This window comes from Pan troglodytes, chromosome 2 (assembly GCF_028858775.2).
Source record: "Pan troglodytes isolate AG18354 chromosome 2, NHGRI_mPanTro3-v2.0_pri, whole genome shotgun sequence".
Lineage (NCBI taxonomy): Eukaryota > Metazoa > Chordata > Mammalia > Primates > Hominidae > Pan > Pan troglodytes.
The window spans coordinates 190099011-190115959 of NC_086015.1; the positions used below are offsets into that span (position 1 = coordinate 190099011).

General features: G+C 47.2%; 1 protein-coding gene across 8 annotated transcripts in view; it reads left to right on the forward strand.

Moving 5' to 3' along the window:
* Positions 1-7676: 7676 nt before the first annotated feature.
* The window catches only part of ST6GAL1 (ST6 beta-galactoside alpha-2,6-sialyltransferase 1), a 148627-nt gene continuing 139354 nt past the window's right edge, over positions 7677-16949 (forward strand). For 3 of the 8 annotated variants that reach the window (XM_063805251.1, XM_063805252.1, XM_063805249.1), the window contains exon 1: positions 7689-8026. The gene's annotated coding sequence lies outside the window, so the exon portion shown is untranslated. Of the gene's footprint in view, positions 10295-10619; positions 10823-16949 lie in introns of all 8 variants that reach the window. The other 5 variants (XM_063805248.1, XM_016939985.4, XM_063805255.1 and 2 more) reach the window with 3 other exon arrangements.

Here is a 16949-nt window from a genome sequence, read left to right on the forward strand (position 1 = left end):
TTAAGCTGTGGCTCCTGAAGCACCTACAATTGGAAGAGCAGGAAATAGCTTAATGATAAGAAATGTGGCTTTTTCCAAAGGTTATTGCCCAGCTATTTGTGTTTAATTAACTACCGGTGATGATAATCAATGAGAATGTTGCTGAGGCTGCAACCACGCCTCTGCTGTCTAAAGCCCACAGTCCCTTGGCAAAGGGTTCCTCACTCAGGGCAGCACCAGCAGAGAAAGCTCCCTTGGTGAAGGAGCACAAACATGTTCAGGCATGGTTGGTGGCTTTTTCCCTTTGGAGGAATTTCTTTGTGAGAAGCTAGAAAGAGCCTTAGAGGTAACCCAGTTGACTTGTCTGTAAACCCTGCAGCTCATCAGCCTTGCCTGGGAAATTTGTTAACAATTATAGATACCCAGCGTCTGACCCCAGAACCATTATATCTTGGGGAGGAGAATGAGAATTTATACTATAAACAATTTCAGCAGGTGACTCCAAAGTTGAGCCAGGCTTGAAAACAACTTATTTTGTCCAACTGCCCTTGTTCATAAAGTAGTAAACTGAGAACAAGAAAGGGCAAGTGCCTTGGCTGAGGTCTGCAGGCTGGTTGTGAGAGTTTAATGTGGAATGCAGGCCTGCTGTCTCCTAAACTGGTGTGCTGTGTGTTATGTGGCCTCTCTCATAAAATATTGGCTCTCCTTGGGGAGAGATGTAGAAAACACATGTGAGTAAAACACAGTCAGTGATGGGGTAATCCTTTGAACTGAATGTTCAAGTCACCAGGACTCAGCGCTGGCCGTCACTTGCTGTAATTAGTCAAATATTTTGGTTAAGAATTCAGCATCACTGGGTGGGTGCCGTGGCTCATGCCTGTAATCCAGCACTTTGGGAGGCTGAGGTGGACGGACCATCTGAGGTCAGGAGTTCAAGACCAGCCTGGCCCACATGGTGAAACCCTGTCTCTACTAAAATACAAAAATTAGCTGGGTGTCGTGGCGGGTGCCTGTAATCCCAGCTACTCGGGAGGCTGAGGTAAGAGAATTGCTTGAACCTAGGAGGCGGAGGTTGCAGTGAGCCAGGATCGCACCACTGCACTCCAACCTGAGAGACAGAGCGAGACTCCATCTAAAAAAAAAAAAAAAAAAGAAATCAGCTTCACTGGCTGTGTGCCACAGCCCAGGCCTGTAATCGCAGTACTTTGGGAGGGTGAAGCGGGCAGATGACTTGAGATCAGAAATTCGAGACCAGCTTGGGCAGCATGTTGAAACCCCGTCTCTACAAAAAACACAAAAAATTAGCTTGTTGTGATACAGGCGCCCGCCACCATGCCTGGCTAATTTTTTGTATTTTTAGTAGAGACAAGGTTTCACCATGTTGGCCAGGCTGGTCTCGAACTCTTGACCTCAGGATCCACCAGCCTCTGCCTCCCCAAGTGCTGAGATTACAGGCGTGACCAAAAACAACCTTAATTTCCAGCTGTAGGAGAATGGTTGAATAATTTACGACGCATTCACATATTGTTAATAGCTACTGCTTATTCTGTGCTTACTGTGCCAGGTATTGCTTTAAGCACTTTTCTTGTTATTAATTAATTTATTTTTTTTGAGACAGAGTCTCTCTCTGTTGCCCAGGCTAGAGTGCAATGGCGTGATCTCAGCTCACTGCAACCTCCACCTCCCAGGTTCAAGCAATTCTCCCTGCCTCAGCCTCCTGAGTAGCTGGGGTTACAGGTGCCTACCACCATGCCTGGCTAATTTTTGTACTTTTTAGTAGAGACGGGGTTTCACCATGTTGGCCAGGCTGGTCTTGAACTCCTGACCTCAGTTGATCCATCTGTCTCAGCCTCCCAAAGTGATGGGATTACAGGTATGAACCACCATGCCCGGCCCATGTATTAATTAAAATAACTTTATGGGGCAGATACTATTATCCTTACTTTACAAAACAGAGCCAGAGAAGTTAAGTAATTTGTCCAAAGTCACCAAGCTAGGAGGTAGAAGAGTCAGGATTCAAACCTGACTTGAGAATCCTCTCAACCATGAAACTGTCTCTTGTATAGCCAACCATTAGTACAATAAACCACTAATAATTTGCTGAAGAATGCTTGCTTTGCATGTAATAAGGGCTAAACTGAATGACTACATTTATTGTTAAATACACATAGGAAATGCTTATGACATATTTAAATGGGGGAGAAAAGCCGGATATCACTGTACATACATTATAATTTTAACTATAGAAAGTTGCAGAAAAATGCCCAGGAAGAAAACAGGCCAAATGGTTAATTCTATTTGTGGTTGATGGGCTGACAATTTTTCCCCCTTGCTTCTTTAACTTTGTCTGACTTTTCTGAATTTTCTAAAGCAAATGTTAACTGTAACATCAGAAAAAACACTATTAAAAACATGAGACCTTACAGACGCAGGCTCAGGACAGATCACCAACAGGCAGCAAACACTGATCCTCCTCCACTCAAAGAAATTAACTGCAAAGAACTTTCATTGACCTGTGTAACCTCTTGCACAAAACATTGACTATTCCTATGATTTATTCTAACTGTCATCCTTAGATCATTAATGCATAGGAGGCAATTTCTACTTTGGTTCTGATAGAAGTCTCCCAAGAGAAGCCAATTTCCTGAATCTTTTTGAGAGAATTTATTATAAGCATCTTTGCTTCCTCAGAGTCCCCGAGCTCTTGCATCCCCTGCCATTATCAGTGTATCTGGTCTCCTGGGCATAGCTTATGAGTAGATGTTCAATACATGAAAATCATTATTACGAACTGAGATATTTTGCTAAAACATATGTGATTTGGGAACAGAGTCTTGGTTTCTCCTCGTATCTTCCCAGGGACTTAGGATGGGGCTGGACACAGAAGATAATTGGGTGAAGGGCAGCCTAACTACTCATGTGCCCACATGATACGTATATGTCTATTTCTCTGACCTATCCTGATCTCGCCATGCCCGTGTTCTACTCTGAGGTTTCTGGAGCCAGCAAGTCACTCCTTGCTGTACTCGGGGCTGTGGGGCCAGCCATCCTCCCAGTCTTGTGGCTGTGATCCTTTCATGAGACCTGTTTCTAGTTTCCAGCCCCTGCATTCTAGCACTCTTCTTCTCAGCCCCCACTCTGCTTTATCAGCCCATCTGTGCAGGTCTGCCTCACAGCAATCAGCAGGAGCCATCCCTGTGTGCTTAAATTAGAGATGCTGTTATTCTCTCTCTCTCTCTCATTTTTAATAAAGAAAAGGAAGTCATTTCTTACAGTTACGGAGGCTGAGGAGTCCAAGGTCAATGGACTGTATCTGGTGAGAGCTTTCATGCAAGTGGGGAGTCCGCAGAGTTCCATAGTGGCACAGGGCATCACACGGCAAGGGGGCTGAGCATGCTGCTATTTTCTTTCTACTTTTAAACTTGAGTTCTACAGACTTAGTAGACTAGCTGTGAACATATATATATAAAATCATCCATAAGGCTGGCAGCACTGAAAGCCAACATGGTGGGCACAGGCAAACCACAGTTCTTTTAGGCCCCTGAACCTATCCTCATATTAGACAACATGTACTGAAGAGGAGACGTGATATGAAGAGGAGAGCTGTGAGGTTTATTTAAGGAACTTGATGAACATCTGTTGTGGGTGGGGAAGAAAGATTTGGGAGGAAATTTTCAACTGCTTATTGTCTTTTTTTTTTTCCCCTCATGAAACATCACCTCCAATTCAAGAGTGTTATGAACATATTATTTGCAAGTGGATTGTTGTAAATGAAAATTATGTGTATTAATCCGTAAGATGTCTGAAATGATGACTGAGCAATGCATTACCTAAAAATATTATATATTGGCTAAGGTTGAGGTCAAGGGTTGGGGGAGGGATGGGGGATGTGTTAGTCTGTTTGGGCTGCTATAACAAAAACACCATAAATTGGGTGGCTTGTAAACAACAGGAGTTTATTGCTTATGGTTTTAGAGGCTGGTAAGTCCAACATTAAAATAATGGCAGACTTGGTGTTCAGAGAAGGCTCAGTCTCCTGGTCATAAGTGGTACCTTCTAGCTGCAGCCTCACATGTTGGAAGGGGCTAGCTAGCTCTCTGGAGTCTCTTTTATTTTACTTTTTAATATTTATTTATTTATTTACTTATTTTTGAGAGAGAGTCTTGCTCTGTTTGCCCAGGCTGGAGTGCAGTGGCGTGATCTTGGCTCACTGCAACCTCTGCCTTCTGGGTTCAAGCAATTCTCCTGCCTCAGCCTCCCGAGTACCTGGGACTACAGGTGAGTGCCACCACGCCCAACTAATTTTTTGTATTTTTAGTAGAGATGAAGTTTCACCATGTTGACCAGGCTAGTCTCGAACTCCTGACCTCAGGTGATCTGCCCGTCTCAATCTCCCAAAATGCTGGGATTACAGGTGTGAGCCACCATGCTTGGCCCGGGTCTCTTTATAAGGGCGCTAGTTCCATTTGTGAGGGCTCTGCCCTCATAACCTAATCACCTCCCCCAAATGCCCCACCTCCAAATACCATCATCTTGGGGGTTAGGAATTCATTGTACGAATTTTGGGGGGATACAACATGCAGACCATAGCAGGAAGGTGTGGGTGGAGGGCCCAGAACTGAGATACTGTCCAGAGGGAAAGTGGGTATCTGTACTTCTCAAAAAAACCAAAACCAACCTGTCAAGGCAGGGACCCCAGAGAAAATGGGAGGAGAAGCCTCACATGTATAGACTGGGAGGACAGGATCATCTCCAAAGTAATGCCCCAGCCTCTGCCTCTCACTTATAGGTCAGAGGGTCCTAAGTGATGAGAGAGAACCTTGGTGGAGGCTGCTCCACAATGGCCCCCATCCTGGAATTTTACCAGGAGCATCCTTGCTTGCCCACTCATCTGTCTCAGACGCCCAGGATATTTTCGCACGTGTCATATCATCTGTGCTTATCTCAGTGTTGAGATAACCTTTTCCCTTGTTTTCTCCTTAATTTGGTTTTCCAGTTCTCTGGAAAAGAGAACTGCGGAGTGGGGACTGGACAACCTCTGAAAGAGTGCCTCCTGCTTTTGTGGAGTGCAGTGGCGCGATCTCGGCTCACTGCAAGCTCCGCCTCCTGGGTTCACACCATTCTCCGGCCTCACCCTCCTGAGTGGCTGGGACTACAGGCGCCCGTCATCGCGTGCCTGCCTAATTTTGTTTTTGTATTTTTAGTAGAGATGGAGTTTCACCATGTTAGCCAGGATGGTCTTGATCTCCTGATCTGTGATCCGCCTGCCTCGGCCTCCCAAGGTGCTGGGATTACAGGCGTGAGCCACCACGCCCAGGCCCCGGTTAATTTGTTTTGTGTTTTTAGTAGAGACAAGGTTCCACTGTGCTAGCCAAGATGGTCTTGATCGCCTGACCTCATGACCCGCCCGCCTAGGCCTCCCAAAGTGCTGGGATTACAGGCGTGAACCACCGCACCAGGCTGTTCTTAGTTCTTAAGTAATGTTGACATATGGGTGATGATGAAGGAGATGATTAAGGCTTTCAAAGAAAGTGGAAGAATGTGTCAAATTCTCTCTTCACTTCCTAGATGACTTCAGTTTCCTAATCCATAAAATAGGACTAAGACCATTACTTATCTGATGAAAAGGAGAGACAATGTAATAAATAAGGTGCTTTGAATCCTGTATTAGTCCATTGTCACACTACTGAGAAAATTATAAATTACCTGAGACTGGGTAATTTATAAACAAAAGAGGTTTAATTGACTCACAGTTCCACATGGCTGGGGAGGCCTCAGGAAACTTATAATCATGGTGGAAGGTGAAGGGGAAGCAGGGCACATCTTACATGGCGGCAGGTGAGAGAGAGAATACAGGGGAAATGCCAGACACTTATCAAACAACCAGATCCCGTGAGAGCTCCCTATCACAAAAACATCATGGGGGAAACCGCCCCCCACGATCCAATCACCTCCCAGGAGGTCCCTCCCCTGACACATGTGGATTACAATTCAAGATGAGATTTTTGGGTGGGGACACAGAGCCAAACCATGTCAGATCTCCAAATGGTAGCTATTATTTAGATGTCCTTTTCTTCTGTCTTGTTACAGTCACTGACACAGTTGAGGCTCTTATTATATCTCCATTGATGTCAGCTTCCAATCTAGTCTCTTGCATTCTCTGCTTCTGCCATCTATTTTCCAGTGTGGTGCCAGAGGAATCCTTGTAAAATACAAAGATGCATGTCATGCTACTGCACAGAATCTTTTAATAGCCTCCTTTTTTTTTTTCCCTTTTTAGAATAGGGCCTAAAATCTTCAATGTAGCATCCTTCCAGAAATAGTCTTCTGAACTTGGCTGCTTCTATTCATTCACGCATACATACATTTTACTGTCAGGAGCACCTTCTATATGCCAAACACTAAGCTAAGTGTTTCACGTAGGTCATTTCACAGAATCCTGAAAACAACGCTTTCCTTAATATCTCCATTTTGCAGAAGAGGAAAGGGAGGCTCACAGGATGTGGAACTCACCCAAGAAGGCACCGCGAGTTGGTCATAAAGATTTGAATTCACTCTGGCTGGCACTCCCTTCAATTGGAGCTCTTTGTACTGAGCAAAAATGCCTCAGGGGCAGCAGGGAAGGGAATGACAGTATCAGCAGAAGGGAGCCAGGATCAGGACAGGGAGGAAGCAGTGTTTGGAAGAAGGGTGCTGGGGACAGGGTGCGGATGTAACTTCCCTTTCCAAGGTTGGTGATGTGGGGTAGGCACCTCATTTGGAGACAGAACTCTGGGCCTGGGCTTCAGGCACTTTAAGTGTGCACTGGACTTTGTGTTCCCAGAGGACCCCCAAACCTTGCAGTATCTCCTTCCTTTCCCCTTTCCCACCCAGCACACAGCCTGGTGCCTAGTGTGCACTCAGTAGACAACTGGGATATGACTATTGCCTCTGGGAGTCACACCCTCTCTTTGGGCTATGGGAGGCTGGACTGGAGGCCTTAAAGGCCCCTTCCGCCCTCCTGTTGGGCAGTTTTTCTTTCTTAGGGAAATCGCCTTGGAGCTATCGGGGATGGTCAGTACGCAGCTTGGTTAATCCTCTTTCCTTCCCCAGCAGCCCCACCGTCGTCCGAGTGAAAAGAAAGAACCTCGCTCCCTTCACCATCCAGGCTGAGGCTTCAGTCTTTCAGCCTGCGGCTTGGGGTGGAAGCCTCTGGGTGCAGGGGTTCGAGGACGCTCCTCTCCTTCTGTATTTGCCATTTGAGAGCGCCCAGTAGGAGTCATGCCTCAATGTTAGGAGGTTAATGCCAAACGCAGTGAAAGATTTTGTTCTTTCCTATTCTAGATAAGAGCAACACGAGTCTTCGGAGAGGTTAAGCGACTTCCTCAGGGTCTCGTAGTCAGCCGGTAGCAGAGACCGGGTGTACAGCACCCGCATGTTAGGACCAAAAGCCGGACACTGCTGGATTGACCCCTCGCGGCCAAGCGGGGAAGAGGCATTTAGGGGTCCTTGCGCAGCCGCGTGGCCCCTCCCACTCGGCCCTCGATCCACCCTCCTTGAGGGCAGGCAGGATTCTAGCATCACCCAGTGCCTTCATCAGGAATCTTTAACCCCAAGCCCGCTCGCTAGCGACCTCCAGGCCGGTTTGGGGCGCGGTGTGGCCGGTGGCGAGAGGTGGAGTGGGGGCGGAGACCGACCCAGTCTTCGCAACTCTATTTGCATACGGAGGCGACTCGCTTCCTTCCCGCCCCTCCGCCGCGCACTTCTTCCTTCCTTCTCCAGTCCCTTCCACTCTGCGTCTTCTGTCCCCCGTTCTTCCCCAGCGGACCCCTCCTTCGAGACTCCCTAGTGGGGTTCCCAGCTCCCGGGCGCTCTTGCCCTTGCCGAGCGCGCTTTCTGGAGTCACCTGGGGGAGGGGAGTCCTGGGCAGGGCCGGGCTGGGGAAGACGCCTGGGGCACTGCCCGGCGTTAACAAAGGGAGCCGGTACCGACCGGCGTGGGCGCGGAGCGGGCGGCCGCCACCGAGCGTGCTGAGCAACCGCAGCCTCCGCGGCCGAGAGTGCAGCGAGTGAGTAGGGGGTGCGGTGGGCGGCGGCGCGGCCCGGGCTATCCCGGGAGGAGTGTGATGCAAAGGGGCGCGGGAGGATAGCGGAGCCGCGGGGCCCGCGGCGCGCGTAGGGCGCAGGGAATCTCTCTCCAGCTCCGCCTCAGCTGCCTTGGCTCCGGGGCTGGCCGCCTTTTGGTTGGGGGTGTGTGCATTTTTCTCTGGGCCAAAGGGCCACCCTGGCTTCTCTCTGGCTCCGCGAGCCTGCGGATCCACAACAAACCCACGTGCGCGCAGCCCCGGGGAACACGGATTTCTCCACGGCACCGTCAGTATTGGGTGGGGTGGCGGGGGGGGCAGTGCGCCTTGCAGAGTCCGGGTTCCTTCAAATCCTGCCTTCTGGGTTTACGGATCGACAAATTGAGGCCCGCGGCAGCGGAGGGGGCACAGGCACCATAACAAACGCACGTGCGCCCTGCCCGGAGAGCTGGACGCACTGCATACCCTTAGGGGCCGCCCTGCGGTGCCGGGCCATTGTCTCAGCCTCGGGGGAGGGAGTGGCTCTAGAGGCGCCACTTGCTGGAAGAGGGCGAGAGAGACATTTAAAAGGTACCGCTTGGGCATCAGACTAAACTGCCAGACTTAAAAAGGGAAACCAAAACAAGAAAGCTACAAAAAGGTTACTCCAGGCTGAGTCGGTCCCCGGCCGTGGCGCATTCTTTTGGGTGAAGTGGACCACCCCTCACCTTCACCTCCTGGAGGTCTCTTAGAGATGTGGGTTGGGTTAAGGGTCTGAGGGTGCCCCTCAAAAAAAAAGAGAGTGCTGGGCGCACTATTGTCCCCTCACTCCGGCGATTGCCTCTGTGGGGATATTTTGGTCGCCTCCTCAGCCTGCGGGAAGAATGTACGAGTCGCCCAGTGCGGTCTTGCTCTTTGCCTCTGAGGCCCGTGTCCGTGTGCCCAGACACCCCAGATGTCACTAGCCCCTTTTGGCTTGTTAATGCATTTTCGCAAGCAAGGCCAGCCGAGACCTCGTGTTCTAGCTGGGGACGTACAATTTTCAGTTCTGAGTTTATTTGAAAGAAATTCCGAGGTCCGGAAAGAGAGGACTCTTGTTTGTTTTGCTTTTTCTTTGCTTACATATGCTCAGCTCAGCTTTGCAGATGTTAATCGGACACGATCTGCAGCAGGGAGATGGTTTCGCGGTGAATTGGTCTCTGAGGCGATGGTGTTGGTGCAGGTTGTGGGCGTGCAGTGTGAGCAGGAATGGAGGCGCCGCCGCCCCAGTGTGTGCCTGCTGAGCGGGCGGGCTGCTGCCTCACCTTGGCTAGTGTGGCTGAAGATTAACCTGTCCCCGGGGGGAACTGGAGACCCTCCAATCCTATTCCGCTGTTATTGAAAAGGTCTAGAGAGCATCTAGGGAGCCTTCTCATTTTACAGGCAGGAAGCTGAGGCCGGAGAGTTCAGCCACTTGTCCAAGTTTAAACCGGGTGAAACGGGCCACAGAGAGAACACTTGAGTGTGGGTCTCCCAACTCCCACTGCATCGCTCAGCGGGCAACTAAAGGCAAAACCGGGATTCTGTGATTGGCTTAAAAGGCAGTGGCCTTAGGCAGAATAGGGTGAAACAAAGAGTAATTCAAATAGAAAGCTGCACCCTTCCATTATCCCTTTCAAGAATTCTTTATTCTGTTGAGAAAAAATAGATTTAGTAATTCCTTACTCTCCTTCAAGCCTTTCAAAAGCTTAGTTATTTTTCTCTCCTGGCTGCCCCTTCCCCTCAAATTGGAATAAGGCCAGCTACGGAGACTCAGATGTTTTGCCTCTCATCCTTGTGCCAGGAGGCCTTTGTTTGGGCAAAAGCATGGGCTGTTGACATCAGCCCCACGGGGAAGAAAGTGTGTCTTAGCAAGCTACTCCTGAGCCACTTGTGGGAGAACAAAGCATTTTCACTGATCTTATTAAAGTTACTTTTTTTTAATGAGAGTCCCATGGAAGTAGCTGCTTATTTTTGTATTTGGCAGAGAAGTAGGAAAACCAAAAAAACACTGAGAAGCCGGATTTCCCCAAAGTTAACATGTTGTTTTGCACTGTGCCTGTTATCTCCTAGTTACACTTGTTTCTTTTCCTTAGAGTTTCCAGCGTGTTTCACTTTCAATGTGATTCTGGTAGCAACAGGAGGCAGCTGGATGCCTAGGCAGATAGGGTCGGGTACCCGGTGAAACCCCCACATCCAGGCCAAAGACAGTTTAAAGCCTGAAAGCCAAGCTACGAGTTAAATCTTCAGACCAGAGTGAGAACTTGTCTGTTTGGCGTGCTTTCCCCTAATTGATTCCTACATTTCGCCTGTTTTACATATACCCACCTTTTCCTAATTGGTTTTCTACGCTGCCGTGCCCACCTTTGAGTGGTGTCTTTGCTTTAATCTTTTTTGCATACTCACAAACCGGTCAGCATGCACTCCCTATTCTGAGTCCATGAAAGGCCCCTGACCCAGCCACATTGGGGAACTTTTCCGTCTTCAGGTAGGGGACCAACCCGGTGTCCCCTCTCTGCTGAAAGCTGTTTTCAACACTCAATAAAATTCTTATCTGCCTTCCTCTCCCTTCAATGTCCAGTGTATCCTCATTATCCTTTGGTGTGGTGCAAGAGCTCGGAACCACCGAACGCGGGTACAAGCTATAATACAGTGAGCTGGGACACACCTGCATGGCCGAGCGAGCACAGGTGGGGCGTTGCTGGCCCGAGGACCAAGAAGAAAAATCCTACATCAATTCCTCTTGGCACTGCAGTATAGTTTTCTCACCAGGATGCTGACCCTGTAAGGAACTTCAGAAATCATGTGACTGGACCCTTTTACTTTCCAGATGGGAAAAGTGAGGCCTTAGAGAAGGGAAATTGCTTGCCCAATGATACACAACAATGCGTGGTCTACTTTTAGTGCACCTTTTTGCGTAAAAGGGAAATGGTTGCATCAAACCAGTAGTTGTTGGTACTCCAGAGAAAAGCCAAAGTTATGGTTGTTATAACAACACCCTTTAAGTCAGAGAACCAATTCCTTATGGATTTAAATAGGTTTGGTTATTAAGCAAAGCCAGGGATCCCAGTAGTAGGTATGCTGAATAGTGCAGTTATCTCTGGGGATCAGCTTTCTTTAGTGTTTGCTGAACGGTTCACTTTACTCTTGTGTTGGGTTCCTCCATGTCTCTGTCTTGTGCTTCCCCATTTAGGGGCTGCTTTGTATGAAATCATAAGGCAAGAGGCAGTGAGAAGACAGGAGAGAGGCGCCACTTAGCTGTTCATGCTACTTAACCTCTTGGGCTCCAGTTTCCTTCCTTGTACAGTGAGGGTTCTCCTTGCCCAGTCTCTGCACAGGCTGTTACAGCGGAGCGGAAGATGCTCAGGCCATAGGAGGGGTTTGGGGTCATCTTCCTGTCTCTAGTATTACTTTAAAACCAGTAGGCTGGGCCAGGTGTGGTGGCTCACTCCAGTAATCACAGCACTTCAGGAGGCCGAGGAGGGAAGAGTTCGAATTCCTTGAGCTCAGGAGTTTGAGACCAGCCTGAGCAACATAGTGAGACTACCTCCCCCACCGCCATCTCTACAAAAAATAAAAGAACAAAATTAGCTGGGCATGGTGGCGCACTCCTGTGGTCCCAGCTACCTGGGAGGCTGAGACAGGAGAATCGCTGGAGCCTGGGAGGTGGAGGTTGCAGTGAGCCGCGATCTCACCACTGTACTCCAGCCTGGGGACATAGCGAGACCCTGGCTCAAAAACAGAAAATAAAACAAAACAACAACAACAGAAAATCAGCAGGCTGCCGCTGCGTTGTGTAAAGTGAGGGGAGTAAGGCGTATGAATCTCCTGGGGTTGTTGAGGGCATTAAGTCACATGATGCATTCTTATGACTGGTCAGACCTCTTGGCAGGCTTGAGTGCTTACCAGCTTTTAAAAAATTTTATTTATTTATTTATTTATGTATTTATTTATTTTTTCAGACGGAGTCTCGCTCTGTTGCCCAGGCTGGAGTGCAGTGGTGCAATCTCGGCTCACTGCAAGCTCCGCCTCCCAGGTTCACGCCATTCTCCTGCCTCAGCCTCCCGAGTAGCTGGGACTACAGGTGCCTGCCACCACGCCCGGCTAATTTTTGTATATTTAGTAGAGATGGGGTTTCACCTTGTTAGCCAGGATGGTCTCAATCAAAAATTTTATCTTTTTTAAACTTTTATTTTGGGTTCAGAGGTACATGTGCAGGTTTGTTATACAGGTAAACTTGTGTCATGGGGGTTTGGTGTACAGAGTATTTAGTCACTCAGGTACTAAACCTAGTACCCAGTAATTATTTTCCCTGCTCCGTTTCCTCCTCCCACCCTCCACCCTTCAGGAAGGCCCTGGTGTCTGTTGTTTCCCCTCTTTGTGTCCACGTGTTCTCATTATTTAGCTCCCACTTATAAGTAAGAACATGTGGTATTGATTTTCTGCTCCTGCATTAGTTTGCTAAAGATAATGACCTCCAGCTCCATCCCTGTTCCTGCAGAGGATATGATCTCATTCTTTTTTATGGCTGCATGGTATTCCATAGTATATATATGTACCACATTTTCTTTATCTAGGCTACTGTTGATGGGTATTTAGGTCTTTGCTGTTGTGAATAGTGCTGCAGTGAACATCTGCGCTCATGTGTCTTTATGGTAGAACAATTTATATTCCTTCGGGTATTTACTCAGTAATGGGATTGCTGGGTCAATGGTAGTTCTATTTTTAGTTTTTCGAGCAATCCCCACACTGCTTTCTACAACGGTTGAACTAATTTACACTCCCACCAACAGTGTATCAGCATTGCCTTTTCTTTGCAACCTTGCCAGCATCTGTTACTTTTTGACTTTCTGATAATATCCATTCTGACTGGTGTGAGACCAGCTTTTAAAGTGGTAGGGAATGTAAGTGGGAGAATGACCCCGTAGGGTAAGCTCATGTGCTCAGATTAGAAGACCTCACCTGTCACAAAGAGGTGTAAAGCAAGGCCTGCCAAACTATCAAGGGAGGCTTTGAGCAGTTGTGAAGTTTGTGTGACTCTAAGGTGACTAGAACTAGTAAAAAAAAAAGAAAAAAATTAAAACCAGAACCTTCACATAGGTGAGTAAAATCTCAAGTCATTCTATTTCTGTATTCTGTATTTACTGACAAACAGGTGGTGGGGGTGGAGGGGATCTTGTGCTTAGCCTGGGATTACAAAGAGCATGGAGACCCACCCATTCTTTGTCCGAGGGAAGTCCAGCCTAGCTCCACCACCCTTGCTTAAAACACTTTTGGCTCTCCCTTAGAAATTGCCCTCAGGAGCCCAGAGAAAATTGATCTAATTTGTCTCAGTATTGACCTCTGGGGTCCCCTTCTCTTCATGAATAAAGGCAAGAGCAGGTGGTAAATGACAGAGTACAAGAGGGAAGGCTTCAGAGAAAATCTGGCCCTCCATAAATATGAGGACATGGTTGCATTAAAAATATACAGGAATAATTCATTAATGAAATTCACAGTAATTGTTCTGGACCATTAGATTCCTGAGAATTTAGACGGAATTAGTTGCTCTGATGTAGTATCAGTGATTTGTTCCATAAGAACTAAATTAGAGGCAAATGAATTTTTTCTTGCTTGTCTGCAGAAAACTATACGATGGCAGTCTGACTCCTATAGATGTATTTTTGATAGGCTTATATGTAACAGTAGCATTGAGCAGTACAGTTTCACCATATTCAAATACTGAGATGATTTTCTAAGTAATTATACTAGAAAGGTCAGGTTAGCCTTCAGAATCAATGTAGTGATTTAAATTTTATTTATTCTGATTATAAAAATAAAGCTAGGGGCTGGGCACAGTGGCTCATGCCTGTAATTTCAGCACTTTGGGAGACTGAAGCAGCTGGATCACCTGAGGTCAGGAGTTCAAGACCAGCCTGGCCAACATGGTGAAACCCCATCTCTACTAAAAACACAAAAATCAGCCGGACATGGTGGGCGGGTGCCTGTAATCTCAGCTACTTTGGAGGCTGAGGCAGGAGAATCATTTGAACCCTGGAGGCGGAGGTTGCAGTGAGCCAAGATTGTATTACTGTAATGGGTGACAGAGCAAGACTGTCTCAAAAAAAAAAAAAAAAAAAAGCTTGACCATTGAGGATAATTTGGAAAGTACTGTACAAAAAAACATAGAGAAACAGAAAAAAATTCCGCTTTCCAAAGACAACCCCTCTTAACAGTTGGCAATTTTCCTTCTTCTTTTTTTTTTAAAATGGATTTATTTTTTGTAAATGGTTGAGAACATACTGTATGTGCGGTTATGTCTCTTGCCTTCTTGCTTAACCTTCCCATATATACATTTCATGGTTAACATTGCATTAAAGCTGTATCCTTTCATTCGTCACCCATATCAGCTGTTCGGCATCTCCAAGGTTGTGTGGGCCCCTGGGATCTGATCATTTCAGTGAGGGCCTATAAAATTTCAGGAGCCTCCAACTGCCTCTGCCTTTCCCACCATTGCCTCAGGTGTTCAGCCATCACCCGTCGGTTCTTTAGAAGTCTACAGGTACTGACAGTACAGTGGGGAGAGAAGAGGCCTGCACATGGCCTTGAGTTCCAGTCTGCCCTTGTGACCTTCAAAAACTTAACTTTAATACCCCAGTCTTCAACGTCTGCATATGTTAAATGAGCAACTCCAAGGTCACTTATTAATTTATTCACCACATATTTGAGTGCCCACTCTAAACCAAAGAGAAATAAGAAGAGCTTAGTTTTTTAGAAGCTCATAGTTCAAAGGAGGAGGCAGGGGTAACAAGAGATTAGTGCAGGATGCCGTGCGACCTTGAGGAGGGAGTCACCAATGACTGGAGCAGTGGGAATGGCCTCCTGCATGAGGCCATACTGGACAGCCAACCACATCTAACTTTCTCTTATTGTAATTGACACTGTGATTAAAATATCTGTGAAGAGCGAGGAGTGGTGGCTCACTCCTGTAATCCCAGCACTTTGGGAGGCTGAGGCAGGCAGATCACCTGAGATCAGGAGTTCGAGACCAGCCTGGCCAACATGGTGAAATCCTGTCTCTACCAAAAATACAAAAAAACAGCCAGGCGTGGTGGCGGGTGCCTATAATCCCAGTTACTCAGGAGGCTGAGGTGGGAGAATTGCTGGAACCCAGTAGGCGGAGGTTGCAGTGAGCTGAGATCGCACCACTGCACTCCAGACTGGGTGACAGAGCAAGACTCTGTCTCAAAATGAAATGAAATGAAATAAAATAAAATATTCATGAAGAAATTTCTGTTCATTTTCCAGACGATTCCCATAGGATAGTCCTAAAGTTGAAATTACTGGGTTATACTTTAAAGGGTATGACCATTTTTAAAACTTCATGGATTTAGTTCAATTACCTATAAAGTCTTAAAGTAGCTAAATATATATTGTGGGAATGGGAAAAACTAACAGCGCAAGCAAGTCGGGATTTGCTTTCTTGCCCACTGTGTATCACCTATGTAGACTTGGACAAGCTACTTAAGCTTCAATTTCCTTCTCTGTAAAATGGGGATAACAGACCTTATCTCATAGGGCGATTATGAGCATTAGATGAAATCGTGGATAAAAGGCTCAGTACAGTGCCAGGTATACAAGAAGCATTCAGTTAAGTAATAGCTGTTATTGTTATAACTGAGGTTTTCACAAGCCGCACACTTTTGCTCCTGATATTTTTTCTTACCATGACAGCAGGCCATTGTTTGGTTTTCTGTGCTGAGGGAAGCAGAAAGTTAATTAAAATGGAAACCCCCACCAAGTGACAAGTTGAGAGAGAAAAATGATCGTTCACATGATGCATAAAAAAAAAAAAAGTCTTTTTTATTATGGAAAATTTCAAACATACAAAAGCACAAAGAAGAGTGTAAGGAACCCTATATGATATCACCTGGCTTCAACTATGACTGAAACGCATGGCTGATCCGTAACCCCATCGTCAACCCCAGATTACGTGCAAGTACATCCCAGACATCTTATCAGCCGAGCCATGGCTATTTCAGTCACATGATGCATATTTGAGGCACTGAGTTGTGCTGGCTAAGAGCCTGCCTCTGCTGTCGCAGTCATGGGACTGTGTGTGTGTATGTGTGTGTAGGGAGGATTGGGAGTTAGGAGAGAGACAGAAAGTCAACCTAGGACCTTTTTTTTTTTCTTTTTTGAGACAGGGTCTCACACTGTCACCCAGGCTGGAGTGCAGTGGGATGATCATGACTTGCTGCAGTCTCTGACCTCCCAGGCACAAGCAATCCTCCTGCCTCAGCCTCCGAGTAGCTGGGACTACAGGCACGCACCACCACACCCAGTTAACTTTATTTATTTTTTTTGTAGAGATGGGTGTCTCACCGTGTTGCCCAGGCTTGAACTCCTGGGCTCAACCGATCCTCCTGCCTTGGCCTCCCAAAGTGCTGGGATTACAGGCATAAGCCACTGTGCCCAGCTTCCAACCTGGGCACTTCTTAAGCTTTACTGCCCAATTAAGGAGGCCTTGCTGTGTCACAAACAGACAGGGTGGAAGGAGCACTGAATTCGGAGTCAGGAAACCTGATTTCAAATAAGGGCCCCACCCCTTAATGGATTTATGCTTTTAGAAAGTGACTTTTGAATTTCTTGGAGCATATTTGTAAACATTTTGTGAGTATTAAATGAGATAACCCATGTGACAGCTCAAGTGGCTCAATATGAGTTGGACCTAAATCAGACTCGAGCCCAGCCTTACCTTCCTGAGAGGCAGCCTCCATATGCAGTTTAGGTCCCTGACTGCCACCTGCAGCCTCACCAGAATGCATTCAGGGAGCGTTGCTGCCGGTCTCTCATGCCGAAGATGTGGTAGTAGCTCAGATGAGCACCTGACACACACAACGCCCCATGCTTGCAAATCTCCCATCCCCTC